Here is a 16,314-nt window from a genome sequence, read left to right on the forward strand (position 1 = left end):
TGCTTGTAAACTGTTAGTCAAGGTATTTAACTCAAGCTCAAAATTAAAGTTGAAAAAATTTGGTTTACCCCATGAACAGTTTTCAAAATAAAATGGGCAGTGTCTTTGACATAAATACAACATTCAATGTAAACTGTGTAAATAGGTGCTTTACATGTACATTAATCCAGTTGCATAAAAACAAACTCGCACTATATAATATGTATTATACATAAACATTTTCTGTCTATCTTTATCATTCTGAGCTCATTAATATATATATACAGTATTTATATTTATGATTTCTACATTACAGTAGCTATACTTAGTTTTTTCATTACATGATATCGAACATTATCATTTTAAAATTATACCTTTGTATTATACTTCTTTTATGTATAAATTATCTATTCTATGCAATATTTTTTTCTTGTGATAAAACAATGTTGTGTCATTGTCATCCTCTTGACAAAGTCTTACTGAAACTCTGGTGGTTGTGGTTTACTTGCCAAAGCTTCACTTCTTAGTGTATATTACTACACTAAGTTACGACTTAGAAATATGGAATAATTCTAGTGTTAGCATATCTATTACTATTGAAGAAACTGGTGTAGACTCCAATCAACCTCACTATTTACTATAATGCACTTCTATTGTTGTGGATTTTCACAAAATATGAGATTCACAACAAATACAGGACTTAGCCATTTCTTATGAAGAGTATGTAATATACTACTTCATGCAATACTCAATACAGCTTTTAAGTCCACATTGAAAAAGGATGAACTTTATTGAATCTCATTTACAATTCTGAATCAAAAGTTTTTATAGAACTTCCTACATACATCTGTTGACAAAAAGTGCCTACAGGTTTGTCTTAGCACTACACTAACATTAAATTAAGATGCACAATGCACAAGTTAAGAATCTAAAACTGTAAAATAAAGAAATGTTATGATTTGGAAAAGTTTGAGGAATAATGTACAAGAAGCTTCCACTTTAGAAGGATAGCAATAATAATTTAGTGATAAAAATGTTATATTGTTAATGTTGATGACAATAAGGAGGATTGGTATTGTGTTTGTGTTCCTGTGGTCAAGTTAGAAAAGATATAGTACTAGTAATACTTAATGCTCAACAGCACTGTATATAAAGCTTAACAATGGGATGCAAGTGGCCTCCTCGGAAAGAAGTCTTTTTTTATAGTACAGTATTTATAGCCTTTTTAAAGTAGATAATCCAATTTTCCGTACTAATTTTTACATACTACTGTACGTACCTAGCTATGCAACATAAGGTTCTAGCTAATGTAGCAAAGCTGAAAATTATTTCTTGTTTACCTCTAAACAGCTGACAGAGAAAATGATTTAGTTTTTTATAGTAGCGATAGTATGCTTAAATTCATGTGAAAACTTACTAGTCCTGGCTGTACTGATATTCATATTAACAAAACAAGCCTTGTATATCATAATTTCTATACCAAATTCCCAAAGGTTAAAATACAAATGCCAATTGTTTGAAAATATAAGTGATAGCAACGCTGTCAGCTGTTGTGAGATGCTGTAAGGAAGTTATTCAGTGTTGCTGCCCGTCCGCCAAATCTGCCATGTGATGACTCATTGCTAGACTTGTCATCTGGAGTGTGGAAAGTGTTTTCTGACTGCGGAATAAGCAATTTTAGCAGAGCAAATGAAAAGTCCACATTCACGGTGATTGTCATAATGTTTGTCACATTGCTACAGCTCGTCTTCCTTGCAATATGAAGGAACCATGTGGTTAGCCTCAAGCAATATTTTGTTCTTGTTATATAGCTTATAAACTTACTTTTCAGTTAGTTGCCGGTGATATACGGCCATGTTGATTGTACATAGAAAGAAATATAATGATGTACAGGTATATTTTCTTTAGTTAAAATAAAGATGTAACATGTATTTACTCTGTTATCCTTGTTTGTGTGGGTTTGTTTCTCCCTTATTGTTGTTTTAGGGTAACATTACAGGAATCCAGAATAAAAGGGTAGTACGGTGTTATGAGTGCCTCAAAAATAACCTGTGTACTTTACTCACATTTTCATAGAGTGAAGATCAGATATGACAAAAATAATTTTTATAATAAAATATTTATTACAAAGTGGGCAAACTGAAACACCAGCTATTCCCAGTGGTCATAGTCTACCCTAAGGTCATGCTTGTTGTATCCAGAAAAATTCAAATGGAATGAAGATGGTTTTAGATCTACGTAGAAATTGCACAAGTTTGTAATGTGATGTAAGAGCACAGTAAGAATATTGTACCCAGGTTTGAGATACAACCAATCAACTTTAGTTAAGTATTTGTAAAGTAAAGGAACTAGGTGACAAACTCATGTCCCTCAGAATTAGTTCTTATCTGGTGAACTTTAGATTAAAAACAGGTTTAAGAGATATAATATTTCATTTTTATTGGTTTTCTTAATTTTTTTTTTATATTTTTAAAAATGAAATAACCGATAGAACCAAATGATCATCTGTCCAAATTTGTTAATAACCTAAGTTGCTGACAGTGTACTTGTGATGAATTTTTTGAAAACGGTTTGATAAATATTATTTAAATTTATATGGTAATTTGTACTAGGTGAGGTTCTAGATGTTGTGTTAAATGCAATTTTCCATTTTATTCAAAGGTTTAAATACAAGATGATTATTCAGCCTTTCTGTGTTTATTTGAATTTAATTCGTATTAATTATTGCAGTTCTAAAAGCAAATCATGTTGCAAAGAAAGCTTAAAAATAATGAGTAAATTTTTGTTTCAATAAGGATCAGGAAGCATGTTGGTCATCCAAAGGCCCAATGCACTGAAAAGTGAATAAGAGCCAGAGGAAACGGGATGACCTTCAGTAGGAAGTTTGTGGAAATGTAAATTATTATTTCTGTACTCTGATAATCAGTATTTCAGTTTTTAAAACTGATTGCTGATCCAGTTATGCTGTATATTCGTGATTCGGATGTGCAGTATTTCTATGAGCATATACTGTACATGTGCTGATTTTATAAATGCGTTTTATGTTTAAAATACTAGATTTTATTGTTAAACCATTTATTGATTAAGCAAAGGGTACAGTATATCACATGGTGATATAAAGATATGTTTATGTCAGAAGGACCTATCTCAGATGCATTGTATAGTATAAAATACCCTATGTAATGGACCATTTCTCCAGATTTTGACATGGAGCATGTATAGACAGAAAATTGTAAAATACAGTGTATTAATACAGACTTAAAATTTTAGAGAAAATTTAAATTAATCCAAGTGCAGCGCCATCCAAAATTACAGTACAATAATATAGTAGATCCAGAAATACTGAGGGTTTGATGTAAGAGCCAGTTTTGTCCAATCTGGTGTAAAGAAAGCTTTAAAGAGGTAGATTCTGTAAAATGAGTAAATGAAATATAGCTAACAAAACTTGTTTTAAATTACCTTAAGAAATTCATCGAGTCCTGCAACTTTTTACTTCTAAACTGAAATACTTTGTTTTATAAATACAACCATTTTACTTAAAGTAAACCAGCCAGAATGGTGCTAATTATTGAAAGACCTTCAATGACAAGCCTTCTGTAATCAAACATCTTGAATGCCACTGCTGTAATTGTGAGCTTCAGCAACTTTGGGAAAGAAACCAGTCTTTGGGACTGAACGAAAGCCTTCCTAGTCAATCAAATATTAAGTTGGCATTTAAAAACCAAAATCGTGACGATTTTTCAAGCTCCATAGAATGTATAAAAACTACTTTTGCTGAGCTGTTATTTATGGTGGCGGTAGCATGCAGCTCCTTGTTACTGTTCAGTCATATATCGATAAAATACAAAGAATCTTAACTTCAAAGATCAATTTCCATTGCTCATCGAATGAGATGCTGCTACCACAAGACAGCTAACATGTGAACAATGAGTAAATGGCAGTGATATATCTTAATATCTGCTGTTTCACAAATTACAACTCCATAAAAACCAGCCCATTGGTCATGGAAGTATGTAACTGAAGTTTTAGATTTACTTTTCATTGTAGAACAACCTGAATGATGAATAATGTTTTGACTAAGGTTATTTGCCAACTTTAAAAAATTAATCAATTAGAACTGATTTGGATCAATACTTTTTTAAGAGACATTTTCACAATAATCACTCCCTTCCCCAGCATCATAACGTTTTGTGTAGCACAACCAGAACACTTAAGCTAATTTTTTGCTCTCAAAGGATTTGAAGGATTTGATTAATAACAAAGATTATAATTTATTTATTAAATTACAGCTTTCTGATGGCATAGCTGCTGATTTTTCCTCAAGAGTTGTCCTGAAGTCCTGCCAGGGGCTCCAAAAACAAACCAGATTCGTAATCATCTTCTAGACATCTGATTCTTTTCTTTTAGAAAGATGGCTAGCTTCCTTACTGCTGAATCATACTGCCTGAGTGTTGATTCTCTTATGTCTGACTCCACGAATAGGATGTTTAGTAGGTCAATACTAGCATCCTTCTGTGCCACAAACTTCATGAAGTCCATAAAGTTAGGGCATTCAAAATTCTTGAGGAAGCTGACACAGTCCGAGTTTGTACTATTTGAGTCAGTTTTGGGTTGGGAATCTGTCTGGGACGGAGTTTCAACTCTAGTAGAAGAGGAAACCAATTGCTCTTCGGCCAGTTGGGTGCTACCAATGCTACCTGTCCTCTGAAAGATCTGAGTTTGTGTAGAACTTTCAGCAAGAGGGTTATTGGCGGAAATAGGTAAATCTTCTACCAATTGTTCCATTCTATGGACATCGCATCTGTGGCGTGAGCTAGAGGATCCAGATTGGGAGCCACATAACACGGAAGTTTGTGATTGGACTCCGTGGCGAACAGGTCTACCTGAAGGCCCGGGATTTGTTGGCAAATCCATTGGAATGATTTTGTGTCCAAGGACCACTCCGACTCCTGCGGAGTTGTTCTGGAAAGTGAGTCTGCAATGACATTCCATACTCCTGCCAGGTGAGTAGCTGACAGGTGCCAATGATATTTCATTGCCAACGAAAATATCGCAATCATCACATGATTTATTTTGCTCGACTTGGAGCCCCCTCTGTTTATGCAATGAACTATCACTGCGCTGTCCGAGACTAGTCTGATATGAATGTTCCTGACTGGAGCTAGTCGTTTCAAGGTCAGAAAAATGGCCATTGCCTCTAGGATGTTGACGTGGAACTGGCGGAATGTTTTCGACCACGTTCCTTGAACCTTCTTGTACTGGGAGTAGCCCCCCATCCGCTCAGAGAGGCGTCCGTGTGGACTATCAGAGACGGCAGGGGAAATTGTAGTGGCACTGATTTAGAAAGACTCCGGACTTCCGTCCATGGGCAGAGTCTTTTCTTCAATATTGGCGGAATCAAGGAGATTTTGTCTCTGAACTTGTTGTTGGCTCTTTTCCGCCAAACCCAATTGATATCCTTCAGTCTGGCTTTCAACAGAACATCTGTTATTGAAGCAAACTGAAGTGAACCTAAAATTCTCTCTTGGGTACGACGAGAAGCCCGTTTGTTCTTGAGGAATTGTCTCGTAGCTTTTGCTATCTCTCTGCACTTCTTTGGCAGAAGAGATAGTTTGTGTGTGGTTAGGTCCCATTGAATTCTCAGCCATTGAAAATGAGACGGGACTTTTCCTTGTTTATCTGGAAACCCAGGTATTCTAGGAATTTTATTACTTTGGCTGTTGCCTTGTGACATTACTCGTCATTGGTTGCCCAAATGAGCCAGTCGTCTAGGTAAGCTACTAACATTACCCCCTGAGCTCTTAGTTCTTGAACTACTGTCTCTCCCAGTTTGGTGAATATTCTGGGCGCTATGTTGAGCCCGAATGGCATGACTCTGAACGAGTAAGCTTGCTTTCCTAGTTTGAAGTCTAGGTATGGAGAGAAGTTTCTTGCTATTGTTATATGATAGTAAGTGTCTGTAAGATCGATAGAGGTGGTGACGACCCCACGGGGAAGTAAAGTCCGCACCTGCGAGATGGTCAGCATGCGGAATTGTCGCATTGAATGTATGAGTTGAGACGGGACAAGTCCAGAATCACTCTTCGTTTGTCCGAGTCCCTCTTCGGTACACTGAACAAACGTCCTTGAAATTTCAGGTGACTGACTTTCTTTATTGCCTTCTTTTGAAGAAAGTCTTTGGCATAGTCTAGAAGGTCTGTCGTTGAAATCTGATGAAAACTGACTGGTGGAGGAGGCCCTTTCTTCCATTTCCACCCCAGACCTTTCGATACAATACTGTGGGCCCACGTACTGAAGGTCCAATGGTCCCGGGAGAGGTACATTCTCCCGCCCACCTGCAGAGCCTCATTGACTGGTTGAGGTCTTACTTCCTCTGCCTCCTCTGAAGCCTCTGCCTCTGGAGCCAGCTCTCTGCCGGAAAGCACCTCTGGCTCTGCTACCCCTTACGTGTCTATTAAAGCCTCGAAACACCCCTTGTGTTTCAAAGGAGGCGTTGAAAGCTGGGGAAGTTACAAGGGCGGCTGAACTCGAAGGCTGTTGAGTCAGTTGACTTTGCAGCAGAACAAACTTGTTGTGGCTGTGCCTTAGATGTCGAAGGCTTGCTGATCTGGGAGACAGGAACTGCCTGAGACTGAGAGGTCTGGAAAGGCTGATACTTCCTAGGCCTCTTCCTACCTTTGGATTGTGGTCCGGGGTTCTCGAACTTCCTTTTGAAGGGAAGTCCCCAGCAGACACAAAGGTTCTGGTTAGCTCTACCCGCCTCGCTGAGGACGCTGTTAACCATGTCCTCAGGAAAGAGGTTGGCACCCCAGATTGACGCCTTTATGAGCTTGTTCGGCACATGCCTGATGGAGGCATTCGCAAAGACATGCTTCCTGCAGGCTCGTATTGCTACTATAAAATCATACAGGTCCGATTGAAAGGCCTGCAGTAGCGACTATGTCAGGACCCGGAATAGAGGCTCATCTGCAAAGACCGTAGCCGTCAACTGTGCAGTGGTGACTGAGTTAATTGACCTGCTCAGCCTGCATCTTGCTTCGAATTCCGCCTTAACCATGGGGTCCGAAATTCTAGGCAAACGTTCACTGAATTGTGTGGAGGCACACTCCGGGTCAAGTTTGCCCACCGTGAACGTTGCCGGAGCTCCAGCCCAACACTCTAGATCTCCGGGAAAGAGCAAAGAGGTAGCCTCAGTCTCTTTTAGCTGAGGCATAGGTTTGTCCTCCATTCCGGCTTGCAGTGTCAATTCTGCAATCTTTGACGTGCAAGGAGTCGGGACGTCATCCGGCGCTACAAACATGGTATAGCAACCTTTGTGGGGTGTCAACTTGGTGTTGACACACTTCCATTCCGTGAGGGTGCAGATCCATGCTGATTGAGCCTGATCCTTAGGGTAGATAACTGTCTCTTTCAGGACCTTGTCTACCCTGACCAATGCTTCCTCGGCTAGTCTAGCGTAGCCCAGGAAGGTAAATTGTAGGCCCGGCGGGAAGAACTCACAGTCTTCCACGGGTCGGGTTCCGCAACATTCAATTGTAAGCTTGCCCTCTGAAAACGGGGCATGCAGAGCCAACCGCCATGGGTTGCTATTCTCAAATGGCGGAAGTTTGAATGCGTCCGGCACCGCAAAGGACTGCAATGTGTTTCCGGAGTGGAGGAATCCGGTCACCAATTCCTCCTGGGCTTGTAATCTCTGGATTACAGACATGATGGACTGTCCCGATGTCTTTAGACATGAGGCGAGTTGAGTTGACATCGATTGAAGTCTCGAGTCCACTAGAAGAGTGGTGAAAGCCTCGTGGTCGAAGCCAGACTCTGCCGGTCTGGCTTTGGAAGACTTAGCTTTCGACCCCTTGGGTGGGGGAGTAGCTTTGGCCGAGGAAGTCGAAGGCTTGGGGGCTGATGATGACCTGGCAGAGTCTGCCGGGGAAGGCTTGGCTGGTTTAACTGCCTTCGGCAGGGACGTCGTCTTCAAGGTTTTCACCTTGGGGATTACCGAGCCCGACCTATTCCAAGGGGAAGTGGACTTCCCAGGGAAGCCCTGAAAGGAAGGAGAAGAAGAAGGAGTTGGACTAAAAGAGAGAATATTAGTCCCACGACTACCTGCCTCACTTACCTCCCTACCTACGTCCTGTTCCTCGGTGGCCATAGGCTCTCGGTGCAGGCTGATGGCCGCCACCTCCTCTGTCACGACATCACACAAGCCCTCTTGGTCCTCCAGGGGGGGCTTGGGTCTCCTGGCAGATTCGCTCTATGATGGGAGCCGCTACTCCCGCCGGTACTGCTGCCGAAACCTGGGCGTTGGGGTAGAGGAGGGCGCACATCTCCTCTGACAGCATGTAGGGTTGGCCAGCTCCCACATTTCTTCCAAACCCCCCTTAAGGGCCGACATCGAGGAGGTCTTGAGCGCCAGATCAACCTGTAAGAAATAACCAAATTAGGTTCCCCAGTGTCGGGGATTTTTCCCACCGATATGCGTAACATAAAATTCAGAGTAACAATGAGGCAAGTATGCTACCTACCAACTCATCTATTACGATCCTAACCAGGTCGTAACACACCGTGCAGGCTTCTGGGTGCCAGACCGCGCGTCCCTCCAAGTGGATGGCGCAGCTGGCATGAGACCGGCAGACCTCATGCCTATACGGCTTGTACAGGACGGCTGGACAACCCATCTCCTGGCATCGAACCATCTGTAAGTTGAAAAGATATATGGTATGAGTATCGTCAGATAATGCTGCCGGAGTTAATTCCGGCGGTATGAGTACACTTCAACTAGTTACTTAACCAGCTAAAGGTAATATCTACTATAATCTTCAACTTACTTGTTATTAATAAAGCTCTGGATGTCTCTGCCTGCTCCGGAATCCATACTTGGGTATCGTCAAAGCTATAATCGGCGGAGAGGGCCTGATACGAGCGGAACAGGGAAACAAGGCAAAACCTAAGCCTGAGTCTGATCGTACCGGAGTAGAGTAGCAAAACCTAACCAATTGTAGACGCATTCTCTGAGCCCAGTTCCGCCCCCAACGGAGTGGGGAGCAGCGATAACATAGAAGATGGAAAATATTGCGGCGGGAACAATGGTAGACCACACTTCGCCGGAATAAACACAGGCCCGGAGACATACCAACAGAGGCTACATAATAAATTTTCTTAACATTAAGCTCTGAATGTCTCCGCCTACTCCAGAATCCATAATCTCGTTATCACAATAGTTAAAAACGGTGGGGTTGGCCTGATACGAGCAGAACAGGGAAAATAGGTAAAACCTAAACCTGAGTCTGATCGCATCGGAGAAGAGTAGCAGTTCTAAGTCAATTAGAAATGCAGCTCTAAGCCCAGTTCCGCCCCCACTGGAGTGGGGAAGCAGCGATAACATAGAGAAGTACGGAAAACAGAGCGGCGGAACAGCGGTATGTACAATCCGGCATATACCCTCGTGGCAGGTGTGATGGTAGACCACACCTTGCCAGAAAACACACAGGTCCGGAGACATACCAACAGAGATTACATAATCTACTAATCCCCCCAATCTCCTCCGACTAATCCCCTGGACCGAGCTCTACGCTCTAGCTGTCGTTCATAGGTAGGATTACTTGGGCAGCGAGCTAACCAGGCAGCGCCAGAACGAGCCCGGGACAGGGGGTTAGGGGGGAATGTCTAGAGGAGAGTGGACGAGTCGTGATCGCCTGGCCACTGCAACCGATCAGTGAAAACCACTTCTCGGGAGCCGTAAACTAGCCTACCACTAAAGGGGGCAGAAGACGGTAGGCCAACTGACACCCTAAAGGGGGCAACGGCCCAGGCTACACTCAACAAAGACAATTCATAAATTAATTGATGAGGAATTACTGGAAGAACTGCGAAAAGGGTGGGGGGAGGGGGAGAGAGGAACACACCCAGCTAAGATCCCAGTCCAACCCTCCAAGATCGGTACAGATCCGGTCAGGTAGGCTAGGATGGCCCCTGTAAGGACGTCATGAAGAGGACGGATAGAACCTAACTCAACCCTCCAAAATCGAATCTTCCGATCTGGTCAAGTACGATAGGTCTAGGTCCTACAAACATGACAAGAGAGAGACTCTCAGTCCTGGGCCACCCTCCAAGCAAACATATCTGCCTGGTCGGGTGGCGGTAAAAGGAGCCACTAAGGGTGGAGGGATATACAAGACCGCCTGGCCTACCCTCCAAAACCTAGCCTAGGTCTGGTCGGATAGGCCAGGGAAGGGCATCGTGAAGAACTTCCAACCTCAACAAAAAGTAATACAATTATTTGAGTAGTTTTATCACAAAAGTGCATATAATCATGTGTATACATTACTGACTATAATCGAAAACTAAACAATGAAACATACATGCATGAGTACCGCGAAAGAAAGAGGAATCTTTCCCTCTAAAACTAAACTGGCGTACTTCTAGGCTAGCCTAGGGTACCAAAAACACAATACTCACGCATATCGTATGAAGCATATAACCGTACGCACGAAGGGGAACCAACACGCTCCTGAGGGGCTGAGGATATCGAAAAAAGTGCCCCAAAAGGCTAATAACGTAAGACAATCGTAAAAAACAAAGCCTAAGAATACGTCAGGAGCGAGATGGGCCCTATAATAGGCTAATAACGTAAGGATAAAACCGTAAAAATAAGGCTCTCAGAATTCGACAGGAGCGAGGATGATGAAAAAGAAACAAGAGCCTAAATAGTGAAGTGCCAAACGGTGGACAAAATACATCACGAGATATAAACTGAAATAATCACGCACGCCGCCAGTCATGCATCCAAAATGGCGGATCGAAAGAGCGTCATACCCGGTTCATGAGGACAAAAGGACTTAAAATAAGGGCCAAAATTGGATGCATCGTGCCCCAAAAAATTCAAAAACGATAAATGGAATACTCAACTTAGATGAAGAAGCTTGTAGATCTAGAGAAGACATGATGCTTCGTCAAAATACACTTCCTGGGAACAGTGAAAAACGGCGCGTGTGGACACGGTAAGTGCTATTACGGGAATGAAGGGTTAGGGTAGAGGTAGTAGTAGTAGTAGCGAGCGGAAGGTAGACGTTGTAACGGCACCCGTCTAGAGAGGGTTTTTGAGAGGAGACTTCTAATTGGAAAAGTATCTGTGGTAGTGGCTTCCACTCGCCCTTGTGCTATACTGACACCCTATGAGGGTGAGCGAGCTGGGGGTAGTAACCCCAGCATTCCATATGGCTTTTTTCTCTGGTATATTTAGTATCTATTTATACCTAGAAATGTGTGCTATAGGAACATTTCACCGGCCGACACAGGTCGAACCCAGAAAACTTAGTGACAACCTATTTTGGTCATTCACAGCACTCCTAATCCTATAATGTTGTCATTAGTACTTTTCACTGAATATCACCCACTGAGCGTGGCTCTTTAGCTATTTTCTCATTATAGGGGTGCTCTTAACTCTCTTACGCAGAAGCGGTATAATCGAAATTGTCTCCCGTATGCCGGGCCGGTCTGAGAGTGAGCACGGAAGCGGAAAAAATAATTTTTTCAAAAAATCACAGCGCGCTTAGTTTTCAAGATTAAGTTCATTTTTGGCTCCTTTTTTTGTCACTGCCTGAAGTTTAGTATGCAACCATCAGAAATGAAAAAGAATATCATTATCATATATAAATAATGCGATATATGATAGCGCCAAAAAAAAAAATTCATATATAATTGTATTCAAATCGCGCTGTGCGGAAAATGGCTAAAGCTAATGAGTTACTTTTTTTTCGTTGTATTATACACTAAATTGCGATAATTTTGATATATAACACATTGTAAAACGATCAAAGCAACACAGAAAAAATATTATCACAAAATGATGCATGAATTCGTAACGCGCTGACGTAAATTTTTTTTTTTCAAAAATTCACCGTAAATCTAAATATTGTTCTAGAGACTTCTAATTTGTTTCAAAATGAAGACAAATGATTGAATATTACGATACTGTAAGATTTTTAGCTTAGAATGGCAGTTTTCGACCATTTCGGACGAGTTAAAGTTGACCGAATGTTGAAATTTTTATATATGTTTTTTATATATATAAATATTTCATGAGAAAAGCTACAACCTTTAAATATTTTCTTTTGTATTCTGCATGAAATTGCGCACATTTTCATATATGAAACTCTATAAAACGCCTAATATGAAAATGAGCAAATACTAGGAGAATGTGACGTACACATTTTGGAGATTTGCGGCCGAGAATCGGCGCGCAGAGGGAAGAAAAATGTTTTTTTCAAAAATTCACCATAAATCTAAATATTGTTCTAGAGACTTCGAATTTATTTTAAAGTGAAGATAAATGACTAAATATTACTAGACTGTAAGAGTTTTAGCTTACAAATGCGTTTTTCGACCATTTCGGTTGAGTCAAAGTTGACCAAACATAGTTTTTTTCCTATTTATCGTGGTTTATATGCAAATATTTCAAAAATGAGAAAAGCTACAACCTTCAAATATTTATTGTTGTATTCTGCATGAAATTGCGCACATTTACATATGTGAAACTCTATAAAATGCCTAATATGAAAAGGAGCAAATACTAGGAGAATGTGACGTACACATTTTGGAGATTTGCGGCCGAGAATCGGCGCGCAGAGGGAAGAAAAATGTTTTTTTCAAAAATTCACCATAAATCTAAATATTGTTCTAGAGACTTCGAATTTATTTTAAAGTGAAGATAAATGACTAAATATTACTAGACTATAAGAGTTTTAGCTTACAAATGCGTTTTTCGACCATTTCGGTTGAGTCAAAGTTGACCGAACATAGTTTTTTCCTATTTATCATGAATTATATGCAAATATTTCAAAAATGAGGAAAGCTACAACCTTCAAATATTTTTTGTTGTATTCTGCATAAAATTGCGCACATTTTCATATATGAAACTCTATAAAACGCCTAATATGAAAAGGAGCAAATATTAGGAGAATGAGACGTACGCATTTCGGAGATTTGCGGCCGAGAATCGGCGCGCGGAGGGAATAAAATTATTTTTTTTCAAAAATTCACCATAAATCTAAATATTGTTCTAGAGACTTCGAATTGGTTTTAAAGTGAAGACAAATGCGACATACGCATTTCGGAGATTTGCAGCCGAGAATCGGCGCGTGGAGGGAAGGAAAAAGTTTTTTCAAAAATTCACCATAAATCTAAATGTTGTTCTAGAGACTTCCAATTTTTTTTAAAGTGAAGATAAATGATTGAATATTACTAGACTGTTATGTAATTTGCTTACCCAAAAATACCAATAAATATAAAAAAAATTATATATTATATATATATATATATATATATATATATATATATATAGATTAATAATATATATATATATATATATAATATATATATATATATATATATATATATATATATATATATATATATATATATATTATATATATATATATATATATACACACATATACACACACACACACATATATATATATATATTATTTTATTTATTTATTACATTTTTCGATTTCTGGCACGAATACATAAATAAAAAGGAATGCAGGTGACACTTTTCTTTTTGCATACAATGAAATATCATATAATATCATGCACAGATACGGATATATAAAAACTTGTAATAAATATAAAAATAAATATAAAATAAATGCAGAATACTCACTCGTAATCCTGACTCTTTGTTCATTTCTTGTTTTCTCCCTCCTCCATTGAAGTCTTGCATTTTTTTCTTCTCGACATGACGAGGTACAGGTGGAGGAACTGAAGTGGGTCATCCTCCGGAGACCAGGACCGTAGTACCCACAGTAGAGTATGTAGGCATTTTGGAGGGCCAACTGAAGAATGTACTTGAGGAGCTTCTGGGTCCACCTCCTGGTTCTCCTGGCGAAGGGATAATACTGGATGAGTTGATCAAAGAGATCAACTCCTCCCATGTGCCTATTGTAGTGCCCAATGACGGTAGGGCGCTCTGCACGAAACTCCTCATACACAACTCGACCTGTCGACGTGTCTTCTTCCGCTGTACGACCTCCTCTTGGACGGGTTCATGGCTCGTCGTAATCATGGGGACGAGTCGGACACCCTTCCAACAGATGACGAAGACAGCTCCCTTCCGCCGCCACTGTGTCTCTCCTCTTGCCAGATGTTGCGGATGGCTAACAAACCTCCTGAGGACATTCGGGGCCCCACGCACCAACCGAAGGGTACCACTGACGTGAAAACCTGCTTCATACAGTTCCTGGGCCAGGGATACCGAGTTATAATAATTATCCATAAACAGGTGGTATCCCTGGTTACGGAAACGATCCACAAGCCTGAACACAGTTTCACGCATCGTGGAGAAGACCCCGGAATACACTAAGAAGTCCACGACGTATCCAGTGTTGGACTCGGTAATAAAAAAAAATTTCACTCCATATATCTTCGGCTTCTTGGGGTTATACAGTTTTATGCTAAGACGTCCTTTGTAAGGCATCATCCCCTCATCCAAAGAAAGGTTCTTTGCAGGAACCACGAGATTTTTACAACGTTCACGAATGTATTCCAACACTGGGTGCACTAAGATGAGGTGATCAGAGTTATTCCGGGGTATGGCCCTTCGGTTGAAGGCTTTCAAATATCTGTCCAACGCCAGGAAAGTATCATGGGGCATAACGCCGGGCACATTGGGCGTACCTAAAAAAAATTACGCCTCCAATATTGCCTGACGTCGGCAGCAGGGATCAATCCAAAAAAAATGTGGAGCCCCACAAAATGCGCCATGTCAATGAGGTTGCAGCCCCGCCAGCGATACAATAATGTCGTGCGCAGTTCATCACGGCAGTACCGAGCATAGTCCGCCGTCTCTGCTACCAGGTACTCCAGCAATTCCCGCGTAAGGAACAGCTGGATGAACCCCACAGCAGTGAGAGGAACAGGTACGGTGAGCCCAGGTGTTGCCGTGAATGGGTGCATGTTAGGTGGGGTGGGGTCCTCCGTCCACCCCTCATCGCTCTCGGATGACCGACCTTCACCTTGGCTGGTGCGACGATCCAACCTTCTACGTGCCCGTGCGCGGGCACGAGCGCGGGCACGATTTCACACACAAAACCCCCCCACTGGCCCATCTCCCTCACTTAGGCCTTCGCTTTCTGTATCGTCATCCGCGATAAAACTAGAACCCATATCCTCATCCTCCCCCTCCTCAGATTCCCCCTCATATGCACTAAAACCACTAAATTCGAGCTCATTTTCGGGATGTGAGCCTCGAACGGACATTGGGGGCAAATATTCATCATCACTGACATCGGGAGTGATGTCCTCATCACTGGATGACCAACCACCATCAAAATGAGGACTTGCGACATACTCCCGATCGAGCTCTGATAAGTACTCGTCTATGTCCCTTGGTTGGAGGCCTCCCAAATTCCTATGAATGCCCCTAAGGACGCCCCGATGCTTCCTAGGGGTTACTAAAGGCATATGAGACACACGTTGTGACCTTAAACCACTTTCATCCACACGTGGCTGCACAGAACGGCGTTGAGGCGCCAGGTCACCCTGGGTGCTTGGTCCTTCGCCAGCATCCAATTCCAGAATACGCCTCACACGATCCCTTCCGACGGGTAAAACGCGCCTTTCGCGTTCCATACGTCGTTGAGACATCTCTATGAACGTCCTGTAGCAACACAAATACTCAAGTCTTGCACAAGTTCGGAAAAACTCGATTGCGGCAATAGATCGCTCTCGGACGACGCGTCGCTGATGCTGGCTGATGCGAGAAGGAGGCATTTCGCGCATGCGCACTTGGGTCACGCTTCTAAACAAAGCAACAGCTTGATCCGTGAACTCCCAGCATCCCCCTAGGCACGTGATTCAAAAGTTTTTGGCTGGTAGGCCTATAAGTATTTTTCCGCGAATTTAAAAAAAAACTTCTTTATGTTGATGTATAATACGTCCAATCGGCACCCGGGAGACATTTTATCTGGACGTTTAATACGTCCAATCGGTGTAAGAGGGTTAAGCAGGACAAAAAAAAAGGCAAGTTTTTCCAATCCACAGGGCATTTGCTTTTTGCCTATGGGGACAGCACGTACCACATGCCATGAACACAGACCTAGCAGGCATACAGATAAAACAGATTTCCAGTGTTGAATATAAACTTAGTAATTTGCTCTTAACATAGTTAATTTCCCCACATTCTTAAGAATGAAGAGTCTAGGTCAGCTATTTTTTCCAGCTATTTACTTTAAAGGGATGAGCTTAGGTTCACATCTGAAGCTTCCTTTCTTTCCTTCATTATTCTCTTGGTATGTCATACTGTTTTTTTTATAAAGATGCCATTTTGGTCTGATA

Source organism: Macrobrachium nipponense, chromosome 44, assembly GCF_015104395.2.
Source record: "Macrobrachium nipponense isolate FS-2020 chromosome 44, ASM1510439v2, whole genome shotgun sequence".
In the NCBI taxonomy this organism is placed as follows: domain Eukaryota; kingdom Metazoa; phylum Arthropoda; class Malacostraca; order Decapoda; family Palaemonidae; genus Macrobrachium; species Macrobrachium nipponense.